Source organism: Equus asinus, chromosome 14, assembly GCF_041296235.1.
Source record: "Equus asinus isolate D_3611 breed Donkey chromosome 14, EquAss-T2T_v2, whole genome shotgun sequence".
NCBI classification, from domain to species: Eukaryota; Metazoa; Chordata; class Mammalia; order Perissodactyla; family Equidae; genus Equus; species Equus asinus.
The window spans coordinates 13,796,535-13,810,618 of NC_091803.1; the positions used below are offsets into that span (position 1 = coordinate 13,796,535).

Consider the following 14,084-nt stretch of genomic DNA (forward strand, 5'->3'; position numbering starts at 1 on the left):
TGTTTCCAGAGCTACTAAAAAACTTGCATTTACAAAATGATAAAAATATCCCTCTGGATTGCACAACAAAGCAGATAGGGATTGCTGATAAGACATGGTGTATGACATTAATCAGACTTGGCTTCTTTCTTTCCTGCTTCATCAGAGGCTGCACTCTCCTCGTTTTCGATTTCTCCATTTTCTGCAGGTAAGTCTTCTCAGTTTCTTGGTGAGCCAGTTTGGCCTGTTTTTCCTTTGTTCCTCTTTTCCCTTTGGTTTGCACTTTTTTGTCTGAAGATTTATCCTTTCCTGCTACCTTTCTTGGCTTCATTTCCACTTTGGCAGGAGCAGCTTTAGCTGACAACCTCTGTGATCTCCTCTTGGGCTCCTCCTTTGTCGCGCCCTCAGCAGAGCTGACCTTCCTCTTGGGCATCGTGATGGTGGCGGTACATGCCAGGAGCCTGCAGGCCATGGTCCAAAGCCTTTGTGAAGCTGGCCTGCTGCCGCTCCTCCTGCGTCTGAGCTTCTGAGACCCGCCTGTAGAACGTTTCTTTTCCTGACCACAGGGATTAATGACATTTACCTGTTCTGTTTATTGGCTTAGACCCAAAGTTGACAACCAAGAATGAGCTGAGCACCCCAAGATGGACTGATATGAATGGAAGATTTGATCAGTCTGACAAATCTGTGAGCTGTTTAGAAACAGGGCAGCAAAATTCCACAAGAGAGAGAAAGAAAGTGTCCCCTTCCTCCAGCTTTTGTTCTAGGAGAGCAACAGTCATCCCCAGAAAACCCCCCTTTGGAGAAAAAGCCTATAGCCATAAGAAGGTTGACCAAAATGTCAACATTCCCAAGAAGAAAGATCTTGTAAGAAATGTAAATTGGGTTGCTCAGCCATTGGTAAACATGAGAAAAGCCCCAGAGTAAATAAATCCTACATATGTAGTGATTGTGGGAAAACCAGCCGTCAGAAGTCCCACCCTAAAATGCACCTGAGAAAACTTGCTGAAGAGAAGCCCTTCGTGTGTAATGAATGCGGGAAGGCGTCCACTGGGAGCAGTGCCCCTACTCAGCATTGGAAAATCCAGACCGGGCAGAAGCCATTTAAGTGCAGTGACTGTGGAAAATCCTTCAGGCAGAAGTCTCACCTCCTTGTACATCAGAGAGTTTATTCTAGAGAGAAACCATATAAATGTTGTGAGTGTGGAAAAGCCTTCAGGAATTAGTCACGGCTTTCTCAACACAAGAGGACACTCCCTGGGGAGAAACCTTATAAATGCAATGATTGTGGGAAAGCCTTCTGCCAAAGCTCAAATCTTATCACATGCCAAAACATTCATGCAGAGAGAGGCCCTATTGTGTGATCTCATCAATCATCAGGGTGTTCACACTGGAGAGAGGCCTTATAAATGCAAGCAGGGTGAGAAAGCTTTTGCCAAAGATCAAATCTTCTCACCCATCAGAGTGTCCACACTGGAGAGAGGCCCTTTACACGTGCCAGTGTGAACAAAACTTCCGTCTTAGCTGGGACCTTACCAAGCTCCTGAGAGTTCACCTAAAGGGGAACCTTGAGAGAGCCTTCAAGCACAGTTAGGATTCTATCTCATATACAGTATCTATGCTATATTAGGTTATTATAATTTAGGATCCCCCCACCAGAGAGGGGCCCTGTAATTGTTATAAGATGGGAGGCGACCTGCATCGGGCATATACAGTGACCCAAACTCATACTCCTGGAAAACCCTGTGCATCTGATGTATCAAAAAGACTCCAACAGGGGCCGGCCCTGTGGCCGAGTGGTTAAGTTTGCGTGCTCCACTTCGGTGGCCCAGGGTTTCGCTGGTTCAGAACCTGGGCGCGGACATGGCACCATTCGTCAGGCCACATTGAGGCGGCGTCCCACGTGCCACAACTAGAAGGACCCACAACTAAAATATATACAACTATGCACTGGGGGAATTTGGTGAGAAAAAAGCAGAAAGAAAAAAAAAAGGACTCCAACATTGTGAATGCACTTAATGCCCCTCAATCATACACTTAAAGATGGTAAAATTGATATGTGCATTTTACCATGATTTTAAAAATTGCCATAAAAGTATTTTATGCTTGGTGTATGCAATAAATCCCATTTTTCACCAAAAAAAGAAAAAGGCTCTAACAGATGTCTGAATCATATTCTGCAACTGTGGAGTCTATCTTTCGAGGAAATTTAGAGGATGTTAAAGAGGGAAGATGCTTTATGGTAGCTCAAAAGTATATCTAAACTCGAAATTCCACTTACAGCAAACCTGAGATTAGTCTGAAAGAGTTTGTAAATGCTTTTGAAAAATCATTTGAGAGTTGTTGATTCCGTCTAGAAAGACACCACAGGACCCGTCTGGCATCTCTCTAAACCACGGAAATGCTCCTGGCAGGCCCTCAGGCCCATAGGAATGAGGAATCATGTTTCCTGAGCACAGTCTACGGGCAACCTCCCTGCAGACACTTTGCTGGCTTGCTCTCATCTAAGCCTTACAAAACCCCGTGGAGTGAGTACTGTTTGTAGAAGTGAAAACTGAGGCTTAGGGAAGGTGAGCAATTTGCCAAAGGGTCACTCACAGCAAGTCAAGGGGCAAAGCTAAGAGTATCTGACTCCCGAACCCACCGTGTTGGCTCCGTAAGGATAGAGACCATTTCTTTAAAAAACAAGCTTCAGTGGCAGTTAAGCTGACTGTCAAAGAATCTGTCGAGGTTTGTGGTAAGACAGCATTGAAAATAGACTGTGAAGTCAAGAGAAGTCGGAAATGACTTGAGCGGTAAGGCCATGTGGCCAACGATCTGATTAGATTAAAGTTTGCCTCAGTTCCACCAGGGCCTGATCACATTTTGAGTTCATCATGCTGTTCGCTGACAATTGATCAATCAATCCATACACACACAAACACTGAGTCCTCGTTGCCTTTCCAGCCACAGCTACGTAACAGCCCATCTTTAGGGCACATCAATTTCATTCCTGATCCAGAACTTTCTTTGCTGTTCTCCAACATGATTCCTTGGTGCCAGAGTGAGCCCTGGTCAATGGAACTCAGACCACAGTCACTCTACTGAAGCCCTCCTGTGGCTCCCGGCTCACTCAGGGAACAGGAATGAATGAATGGACAACCTTCACGTGTGATGTGTGTGATGCTTGAACGTCTGCTATAACAGCCCAGGGCCCAGTGACTGGGAGCTCCCTCTCTGAAGTCATCCCTTTACCTCCAGACATCCTGACTATTGGGCCAAACCTCTCTGGCTGCAGCTTCCCCTGCCTGCCCCCGACCCTGAGCTCTCATCACCTCTCCCCTGCCATAGCCCTTCCCAATTTTTCCTGAGCACTCTCACGCCTCCGTGACTCCCAACTCAAACGCCCTCTGAGTGTGGCGCCAAACCAAGCGTGATTCTCCACACGTCCCTCCTGTGTGGAAGGGGCTCTCACCTTCCACATTCTATCTACATAGCCTCAGACCCCAGTGGCTTTGTCGTCAGGCACGTTGTGTTGTGGGACTCAGCTACAACTAGGCACCTTCACCGCTTTCACTGAATCAACGTGTTTATAAACCTCCTTTGACTTCCTGGTACCTATAGGAAAGACAGCAGTCCTTGCCTTGCCACGTGAGGCCCTTCCTATCTGACCTTAACCACCAGGATTTCCCACCTCATCTCCCAGGGGGACCCTCTGCTCTCTCACATGCCCTCCTTCCCCCACACACACCTGGTCCAGCCACCCTTCTCCATGGGGAACAGTGCACCCGATGTTTCTCCACCATGAAAGAGACCCCCTCTCTTCACCCTTCAACCTCACCTCCTCAGACGGGTCCCCAGGTTGGTCAGCAGAGCCATTCTTCCTGCTTTGGTAAATTTACCTCGGGGGTTCGGGGTCCCGCTGTTCTGCTCCACAGTGCTCCTCTGGCCTCTGCTGACCTCTCTTACCTGGGGCTGTGTCCCCACACCCAGCGCAGGACCAGCACTTAAGTCAGCTTGTCTGGTGATGAGGTGACAGGTTTAGGGAGGGAGCTCCCAGTCGCTGGTCGCTGGGGTTCAGGGGCATCGGGAATGCTGAACAAGGGGCTGCCGGTTATAACAGACGTTCAAGCATCCTGTGAAAGGAGTGGATTTATAGACCAGCAAAGCGAGGAGACTGTGGCTTTCGTACTTTCATCTTGGCATCCACCTTGTGGATTGCCAATTGACCTGAAAGAGGATGTAAGTCAGGGGTTCCCAAACTTGATTGTGCATCAGAATCAACCGTGGAGCGAAACTAGAACCCGAAACACTGCAGGCCCATCCCCCCAACTGCCCTGTCGCACCCCTGGGTGGTGTGGGGGTCCTGAACCCTGGAAACCTAGCCGGGCTCCCCGGAAGCCCGCGCCACGGTCTGCAGCTCCTCTGGCTTTGCGGGCGGCCGGAGGCGGGGACACCACGGTTTCCCCAGCGAGTCCCGCGCTGCCGGCTCCGCAGGGCGCCCGGACCCGGGCGCACTCGGAAGGGGCCCACCCTGGGGTCCGAAGGCCGGGTGGGGCAGGAGAAGGGGTGTGCGGCTGTCCCCTGGCTCCCCGCTCGTCCAGACCGGGTGTGGGGAGGGGACGCTCCCACCTGGAGGCTCCAGGCCCGTCCCACTGACCATCTCCGCGCGGGGCTCCGGTCGCCCCCTCCCGGACAGGCGGGGACGCGCGCGGGCTCTGAGGACCCGGTCACCTGCTCGGTGCCCGTCTGCTCAGCCCCTCGGAGGAGCTCCCAACACCATCTTCCGTGCGGCTTCGCCCGTGGCGCCTGGACGGCCAGCAGGGCTGTTGCACGCGCTGTTCTCCCGGCCAGCGTCCGAAGTTTCTTCCTGCCTAACCAAGTCAGCCACGTCGACGAACCCCAAGAGCGCGGTTTCCTGGACAGAACATAGGGTATTTTGTCTGCCCAACAATCCACGCGGTAGATATTTTTAAATTTTTAATTTTTTAAAATTATCGTGCAAAGTGAGTTTTTTCTTTTTTTTCTTTTTTTTTCAGTTCTATGCATTTTAACACAGGTATAGAAGTGTGGAATTCCCACTCAATCACGGTACTGGATGAGTCCGTCAAAAACTCCCTCCTGCAGCCCCTTGCAGTCGCAGCCTCGCTCCACTCCTAACCGCTGGCCACCGCTGATCCGTTCTCCATCTCTGTAGTTTTGTCTCTTTAAGAACATCAGGTAGGTGGGATAATCCAGTAGATAACTTTTTGAGGCTGGCTTCTTTCACTCGGCAAGTGCTTTTTAGATTCGTGCGAGCTGTTGCGAGTGGATATCACATCTTATTTTCTTGCTCAGCGGTGTTCCACTGTATCAGGTACCGCAATTTGGTTATCCCCTTACCACTCGGACATGTGACTTGTGTCCAGGTTTTGGAGATTATGGACACGTCAGCGTGCGGGTTTTCATGTGAAGGTAACTATATTTCTCTAGGGTAGATGCCTAGGATTGGGACTGCTGGGTCGTGTTGTATGTGAGTGTTTAACTTTATAAGAAACTGCGAAACTGTTTTTCCTGAGCGGCTGTACCATTTTACATTCCCACCAGCAGTGGTTTCTTAGATCTGACACTGTGATGGCTCATTTTATGTGCCAACTTGACAGGGCTAAGGAAGGGATGCCCAGACAGCTGGTAAAACATTATTTCTGGATGTGTCTGTGAAGGTGTTTCTGGAAGAGATGGTCATTCAAATAAACAGACTGAATAAAGAAGATCTACCCTCTCCGATGTGGGTGGGCATCATCTAACCCATTGAGGGCCCCAATAGAACAGAAAAGCAGAGAAAGGGCTAATTCTCTCTCTCTCTTCTTCAGCTGGTTCATCCATCTTCTCCTGCGCTCCAACATCAGGACCATCCTTGGTTCTCAGGCCTTTGGACTCTGGAAATTACACCAGCAGCCCCTGGGGTTCTCAGGCCTTCAGACTCAGACTGAATTATGCCACTGGCTTTCCTGGGTCTCCAGCTTGCAAGTAGTATATCGTGGCAAAACTCAGCCTCCAAAACCACATGAGCCAATTCCCATAATAAATCTCCTCTTATATCTCTCTCTCTATATACCCTATTGTGTCTGTTTCTCTGGAGAACCCTAACTAATACAGAAACCAAAAGCACAGGGAGCCAAAGGAAAAATAGATAGACTGGACATCAACAAAATTAAAAACCTCTGTGCTTCAAAGGGCACCGTCAACAAAGTGAAAGGACTGTCCACAGAATGGTAGAAAATTTTTGCAAATCATGTGTATACGATAAGGCACTTATTTCTAGAATACATCTTACAACTCAATAATAAAAAGACAACCCATGAAAAGATGGGCAAAGGATCTGAGTAGACATTTCTCCAAAAAATATATACAAATGGACAATAAGCACATGGAAAGATGCTCAACATAATTAGGCATCACGGAAATACAAATCAAAACCTCAATGAAGGGCTGGCCCGGGGGTGCAGCGGTTAAGTTCTCACATTCCGCTTTCAGTGGCCCAGGGTTCCCCAGTTCAGATCCCAGGTGCGGACATGGCACTGCTTGGCATGCCATGCTGTGGTAGGCATCTCACATATAAAGTAGAGGAAGATGGGCATGGATGTTAACTCAGGGCCAGGCATCCTCAGCAAAAAGAGAAGCACTGGCAGTAGTTAGCTCAGGGCTAATCTTCCTTGGGAAAAAGAAAAAAAACACCTCAATGAGACCACTTCATACTGACTGGGATGGCCATAATAAAAAAAGATAATAACAAGTGTTGAGGATGTAGAGAAATCAGAAGCCTCTAAATATTGCTAGTGAGAATAAAAAATGGGACAACCACTTTGGAAGACAGTCTGGCATTTCCTCAAAAGGTTAGATAAAGCATTTGACCCAGAAACTCCTATCCTACGTATATACCCAAGAGAAATGAAAACATATAACCACACAAAAACTTGTGCACAAATGTTCATAGCAACATTATTCATAATAGCCAAAAAGTGGAAACAACCCAAATGTCCATGAGTGGATGAAAGAATAAACAAAATGTGGTACATACATACAATGGAATACTATTCAGCCATAAAAAAGGATGAAGTACAGTTTTGTGTTACAACATACATAGATGAACTTTGACATCATTATGCTAAGTGAAAGAAGCCAGAGACAAAAGGCCACATATTGTATGATTATGATTCCATTTGTGTGAAATTTCCAGAACAGGCAAATCCCCAGAGACAGAGAGTACACTGGTAGTTGCCCAGAGCTGAAGGAGTTGGGAGAAAACGGGGAGTGACTGCTAAAGGGTATGGGGTTTCTTTTTAAGGTGATGAAAATGTTCTAAAATTGATTATGACGATGGTTGCACAACTCTGTAAATACTAAAAACCAGTGAATTGTATACTTTAAATGGGTGAACTGTATGGTGTGTGAATTATCTCAATAAAGTTATTTTAAAAAACACACAAAGAACCTCAAGCAGACAAACATACAAATGCATGCCGCTTCTTCGTAGGGGTCAGACGTGGCTTAACTTGTGAGAGTCGTACTGGCAGTGACCCTTGCATATATAACTGTAGAAAAATTTTCTATCAGAATTTCAACTGGATGAAGGATCAGGGATTCTGTACAAGAAAATGCCCTCACATCTGACGATCTGACTTTCAGGATGCAGCCCTTCCTAGGTTGCAACGCCCCTCACTCTTCCCGGAATGTGGCAAGCACACTCCTCTCGAAAGGCCCTTTGCAGCTGCTGTTCTTACTGCTTGGAATACTGTTCCCCCAATATTAACATACTAGGATTTTAGCAATCAGGGAAAGGAAAGAAGGACCTTGCAAACAGAGGGAACAGCACCAGCAAGGGCAGGGCAATGGACAGTAAGAGGCATGCTCATGAGAGAAGAAACTGGGTGGGTCCTGGGGAGGCTGGTGAGCTGCCAGGCCTTTAATGCCAGGTCATGGAATAGGTGATGGAAGTCCATGACAGGGCACAGGACTCTGACCAGGGTGGGACCTGAAGAAAATGGGGCGATGGGCTACGCCAGGGGGTCCCGAGGGGCTGCTGGGGCGAGGTTTTCCTGTGGCGTAATTAAAGCATTATATGTGCGATTCAGGGTACAAGATAGAAGATTTAAAAGGTGATTTTTTAAAAGCAATTTTTTGGGATCATTTGTTACTCCTTATGATTCTCATGGTGCGTCAGCTTCTTCCTACAGAAAAGATGATCTCAACTTTCTTTTCACTGGAACTTTCCATCCTGGCATCCACACTGTGACAAAGCAGACAGGAATGGGAGGGAGAGGTGGCAGTGGTATTTCATGTTTCTGGCTAAATAGTTTGGTCTCAATGATTCCTGCCCGCCCACGGTCTTAAGTTTTGTCCTACAGAGTGATACGCGGCACATAAAATCCTGTATGTGTGTGTGAAGGTGGCAGCGACTGTGTAATGACTGGGACAGTCTGTGGCAGTATCTAGAGGAGTAGGGTGGAAGCTTGAGAGAAAAAGACGTCACATGCTAGTGACCAAAAGAGAAATGGCTGTCTGTATTTTACCCATCCGTGTTCTCAGTTTAGTTTTAGTGCCATTTCCTCCATGAAGCCTTTTGGGACAGCTGTGTGCCTCGCCCCTCCCCCAGCGGAACACAAGCTCGCTTTCTTTGAATTCCCCCCTTCATCTGTAGAGACCAGACTGTGGCGGAATTAGGAGCCCAAGCTCTGGAGCCAGCCTGCCTGGGTGTGAGTCGCTGCTCCACTGTCGCTAACCTTTAACGTCAGGCAAGTTACTTAACCACTCTGTGCCTCGGTTTTCTCATCTGTAAAATAGGGAGATTAATAGGATGCACAGCACACACAACTGAAGACAAGCTAGTATGTGTTGTGAAGACATTACTGCCTGTACTGAAGACAATGCATACGGCACATAGGCAAGTAGTCAATACAGATCAGCTATTGACGGACCTGGAGCAGAATAAGTTAGAGGAGGAAAGCCAAATACCGTATGATTTCGCTCATAAGTGGAAGATAAAAACAACAAACAAACCCATAGACACAGAGATTAGACTGGTGGTTACCAGAAAGGAAGGGGGGAGGGAGGAGGGCGAAAGGGGTGTTAGGGCACCTGTGTGTGGCGATGGATGGGAATTAGTCTTTGGGTGGTGAACATGACGTAGTCTACACAGAAATCGAAATATAATGATGTGCACCTGAAATTTATCTAATGTTGTAAACCAATGTTACCTCAATTCAAAAAAACTTAAAAATAAAAATAAAGATCAGCTATCATTATGATTGTTGTACCTGTCCTGGCAGCTCATTGTGTCTTGTATTATCAACACAGGTTTTGTGTCTCCCATTAGACTGGAACTTTCTTCAGTGCATTCATCTTTGTATCCCCTGCAGAACTCACTGACCCGCTGTTACAGAGCTTTAAGGATCTGAGAGGAGAGGGGTGTCGGAGGAGGGCACTGGGACTCCCTCTTGTGGTCTGGTGAGAGTGTGATCAGGGAGATGAAGCCGGGGCTTTGGGCTCCAAATGCTTCTCAATCTCCCTGCACCATTTACTGGGCGCCTGGTGAACTCCCCTCCCTCCTTTCCCACCTTCCTTCTTCCCTGAAGAAGAGGAATAAAAATGGGGGCAATCATGGTACTTCCTCATGGGACAGTCATGAGGATTAAATGAGTTCACGTATAAAGTGCTTAAAACAATGCCTGACAGTACGTGCTCAATGGATGTTACTTCCGACTACTTTTATGTTTTTTTCTTAATATTTTTTTTCTGATTATGGAAGGAATACTTATTTGTGGTAGAAAAGTGTGAAAATGTAGGAAAAAAGCCCACCATAGTAAGGCAGTCAGACGTATGAAACAAATAGTAAGTACCCGATGGGGGGGCTAAGCCAATCATGAAAGTACGTACAAGACGCAGAGGCAGCTTTAGGGGAAATGATGAACCCGGTGGGGGTGGAAGGTGGCATGCGTGATGCCCTGGAAAGACTCCACAGAAAAGGTGAAGCTTATGATGAGGTTTTCAGAGACGAATAGGAGCTTGTTAGGTGGACAAGGAGGGGAGGGCATTCAGGAAGAAGGAACAGCATATGCAAAGGCACAGAGGCATTAAGCAGCATTTGTGCTCCCGTAACTAGAGTTCTTCATCACTCCAGTGTAAAGTATGTGGGAGAGGGGAGGAGAGGAGTTGGGATGAGAGGGGTGCTGGGAGGTGGGAGGGGGTAGAAGGCAAACAAAAAACTCTCTGCGGTGATAAAGAATTTGGACTTTGACCTAGGGGATGAGAAGGGGCCACTGAAAGGTTCTGAGGTGGTGTCATCCAGTTAGCATTTAAGAGAGACAACTCATGCACAGGGATGAAGAATGGGTTGGAGGAGAAAGACTTTGGGAGCAAAGAGATCTGCCGTAAGGCTGATGCCAAAGTCCAGGAAGAAGGACAGCCTAGGCCAGCGGAGGGGTCACAGAAATGGGCGAGACAGGATGGGCGAGAGATACTGACGGACAAGCTGTACGGCTGCGGAGATGCAGAGAAACGATGCAGCCACACAATTCCCAGGTTTCCGGCTCGGCTGACTGGGAAGTTGATGCTGCCAGCCACCAAAATAGGGAAGACATGTAAGCAAGAAAAAATATGCTTGTGGGGGAAGATACTAAGAATCGTTTGTCTTTCCTGGAGAAACCACTCTGGTGACCATATTTACCTTTGTACGTTGAAAATAGTCCATGTAATTTTTTATTCATTTCAAAATCTTCAGCTCTTCATTACTGACATATTTAAAATAATGCACCTGACTGGGCTTTCCTTTATTTTTTGAAGTAGAAAAAATTTAAATTCTATAAACAATTTATGAAAAAAGAGAAAATATCTTCGGGGAGCTTTTAAAAACCACCTTTTAATTAAAAAGAAACAATTCGTTAAGATGTTCTTCACCACCACCACTCCGTGGTTCACACTTCCGTCAGCTGAAATGTTCAGGTCAAGCCAGGCTTTTCGTTTACTTGGTAATTTCTCACATAATATCCTTTCTCAGAATTCTTTGAGCTGGATCTCAAAGAACAAGCACGACTTGGGATGGACGGGGCCGTTAGGAATGAAACTGCTTTCGCCAAGACTGACAATGTCCTTGGAAATCTTGCCCATCCCTCTCATTTCACAATGAGAAGGCAAAACCAAGCTAAGAGCGGAAGGCAGAAGCTTAGGAGGAGGCAGAATTCAGCTCGATGTAATTTCCAGCACTCAGAATGCCCCACAGTGGAACGGTCTGCTTTTGCCCGGTGCTACAGTGTGCCTTCATCCCTAAGATACTCCAACGGAGAATGGATAGCCATCTGTTAGGGATACCCTTGAAAGTCTCTGAGCGGGAGGTTAAGGATGGTTCCTAAGGCCCTCCTGGACTCTGATTTTTCTTGATGGGGTGTGAGGAGCTGGAGCAGGACATGGCAACTCTGTGAGCGAACACACTCATGGGCAGGAATGTATGGTGTGTATAGGGCCTTCTTATCATCTCGCTATTTGAACTGGCAAAGATTCTTTGCTTGACAAACTATACTCAGGCTCCTGAACCTTCTCCTAGGCCCAGCTGTGCACTTCCCTGTAAAATCCAGTTTTAGCAAGAACCCTGCTAAGTCAGTTTAGCAAGAGTTCCCCCTTCCTCCATATCTGATGCCCCTCGGTATCAAATCGGGTCCTCTTTCTCCACCATCACCTACGGGTGAGGTCTGATCGCCCTGGCCTGTCTTCAGCAGGAATCCCATTAGGCCAGTTCAGCCAAAACCCCTCTTACTCCTGATGCTTCCTCTCAGAAATTTTCTATCCACTGACCCCCAACCTGCTTCTTGGCTATAAATCCCCCACTTGACCATGCTCTATTCAGAATTGAGTCTAGTATACTAGCCTAGTATACTGAAGGCTCTTTTCCCTATTGCAATAGTTCTGAATAAAACCTGGTTTTCTGATGTGTGAGGGGAGCAGGAGATAAGGCTATACAGGTAGAGACCAGCTCAAGGGAACCTTGACCATACAGCTACGGAGTTCAAATTTTATTCTCTAAGGGAGAAGTCACTGAAACTTCTTCATAAAGGAGTGACAAGACGGGTGTAGTGCTTTAGGGAGATTAACTTGAGAGAAAATGTATTAATCCATTAGATTTGTATAATCCAGGGGAGAAGTAATAAAGACCTGAACTCTAGGGTTAGTAGGAATGGAAACGAAGAGGAAGAACTACGAAGAAGACTGCAGTCATAATAGACAGGACAAGACAATCTCCTGGATGAGGTTTACTCCTCACACATACCTCCCCACCTCCCTCACATCCAAGCCGTCTAGGCCACATGGTCCAGCCTCCCACCAAGTAGAGCCACTCAGGGGAGGTCTTCCATTCTGTGATCTCACTGGGCAAGTTCAATTGTTTCCTCATCTGTAAGATGGAGTTAATACTAACACCTGCTCACCACAGGGGTTTGTGAGGATTAAATGATTTGATATCTGGAAGCCATTTGGAAAAGGGCCAGGCAGAGTAAATGCCACGTCAGCTACTATTAGTACCATCATTTGGAAATCTCACCTCCTCCATGACCTCAACTCTGAAGCCTTCCCCTTTGACAACAATCTCTATCTTTCCACTCCATGCTTACTGAACCCGCCCAGGACTGGATGCTAGTTAGATGTTGCAGGATGAGAATAATCAAAGAAAACTCAGAAGTTTTGACCCTGAGAGGTTTACAGAAATTTTGAGGGCAGTTTATGGAAAAGATGTATCTGATTTGAAACATGTAATCTGAAACATGTAATTTGAAACTTTCAGAGGGCCAAGTGTAAATGCCCCGCAGTCTGCCTGAGACCCAAGTCTGGAGCTTGGGAGAGATCAGTACCACACGTGCAGATTTAAAACTTAATTGCATAGAGGTAACAGTTGAGGCCATGGGAGTAAACGGGTTCCCAGGATAATGGCAAAGAAAGAGACAAACTGACACCGTGACTGAGCATCAAGGAGCGCTCAGTGAGGGACTGAGAAAAGAGGAATCATTATAGGAACTAGGAATAATCAGGAGAATCAGGCGAATCAAATGTTAGAAGTAGCTTCAAAGACATTTAACAAACATAGTCTTCACGCAATGGCCCCGATCAGTCTCAGGTCCCACTGAGATGCTGTGGAGTGACAGTCGGAGTCTTTTGGGGTTGGGGGAGGGAGTTCAGAGTCTAGACAGAGAAGGGACTGATCCTTCATATGTAATGACTATTCATCACCTATTACTTTTACCTGTACAGGGGCTTTTCCAGAACTCCACAAGAACCTCCCTATCAGTGGCCATGCTCAGGCCCACCCCAAACCGGCCTGCCCAGAACCTCCTCTCCTCACCACAGATAATCTGTCCCATAAGACATAGCTCAAGTTAATCTCTTTCTAGAAATTTTCTCTATTCCACTACTATTTCTTCCTTCTCAGTGTAAAGTTTTAGGCTCTATCCTCAGAAATTATTTTATAGGTCTCATTTGGGACACAGAAACCTGCATTACTAACAAGCAGCCTAGTGATTCTAATAAGGATAGTTTGCGATCTACGCTTTGAGAAACAAAGTTAATTTGCAAGTATGTACTGAATCATGTCAAAGAGGAGCCAAAATCGAGTTTCATTATAGCTTTAAGAAATTAAAAACATATTAGGTGGTCAATCACAAGACATGATCCAAAATTTTTAAGAGGCCAGAGTTCCAGACATTTTCTCATCTTCTCCATGACTAGAACACCCTCCCACCACCAGCCAAACCAAGAAATCTAAATATGCCCATTGCTACCCAGTTCTTGTCAAGCACCCTACCAGTAAGACCTTTCTAGTTTGGGTGGCTGGTCCTAAGTATTGTACCGTACATAATGATACACAACACGCAGAATCCCACATGTGGGCATGAAGGTGAGAGCGACTGTCTAAATGATTAGTCTGCGGCAGTACCTAGAGGAATACGATGGAGTCTTGAGGGAAAGAGGTCTTGTGTTTGCGACTAACAGAAAAGGTTGCCTGTAAGAAAATTTTAAAGATTAAAGATTCCATTTACAGTTATTAATGTTTCCTGTTTAAACTCAAATCAATCTGGCCCGTGCACAAAAACACACTCAAACTCTCC

General features: G+C 46.5%; 1 pseudogene; it reads right to left on the bottom strand.

The window, feature by feature from the left end:
• On the bottom strand, positions 1-590 carry LOC139040154 (non-histone chromosomal protein HMG-14 pseudogene; annotated as a pseudogene).
• Between the last annotated feature and the right edge of the window lie 13,494 nt (positions 591-14,084).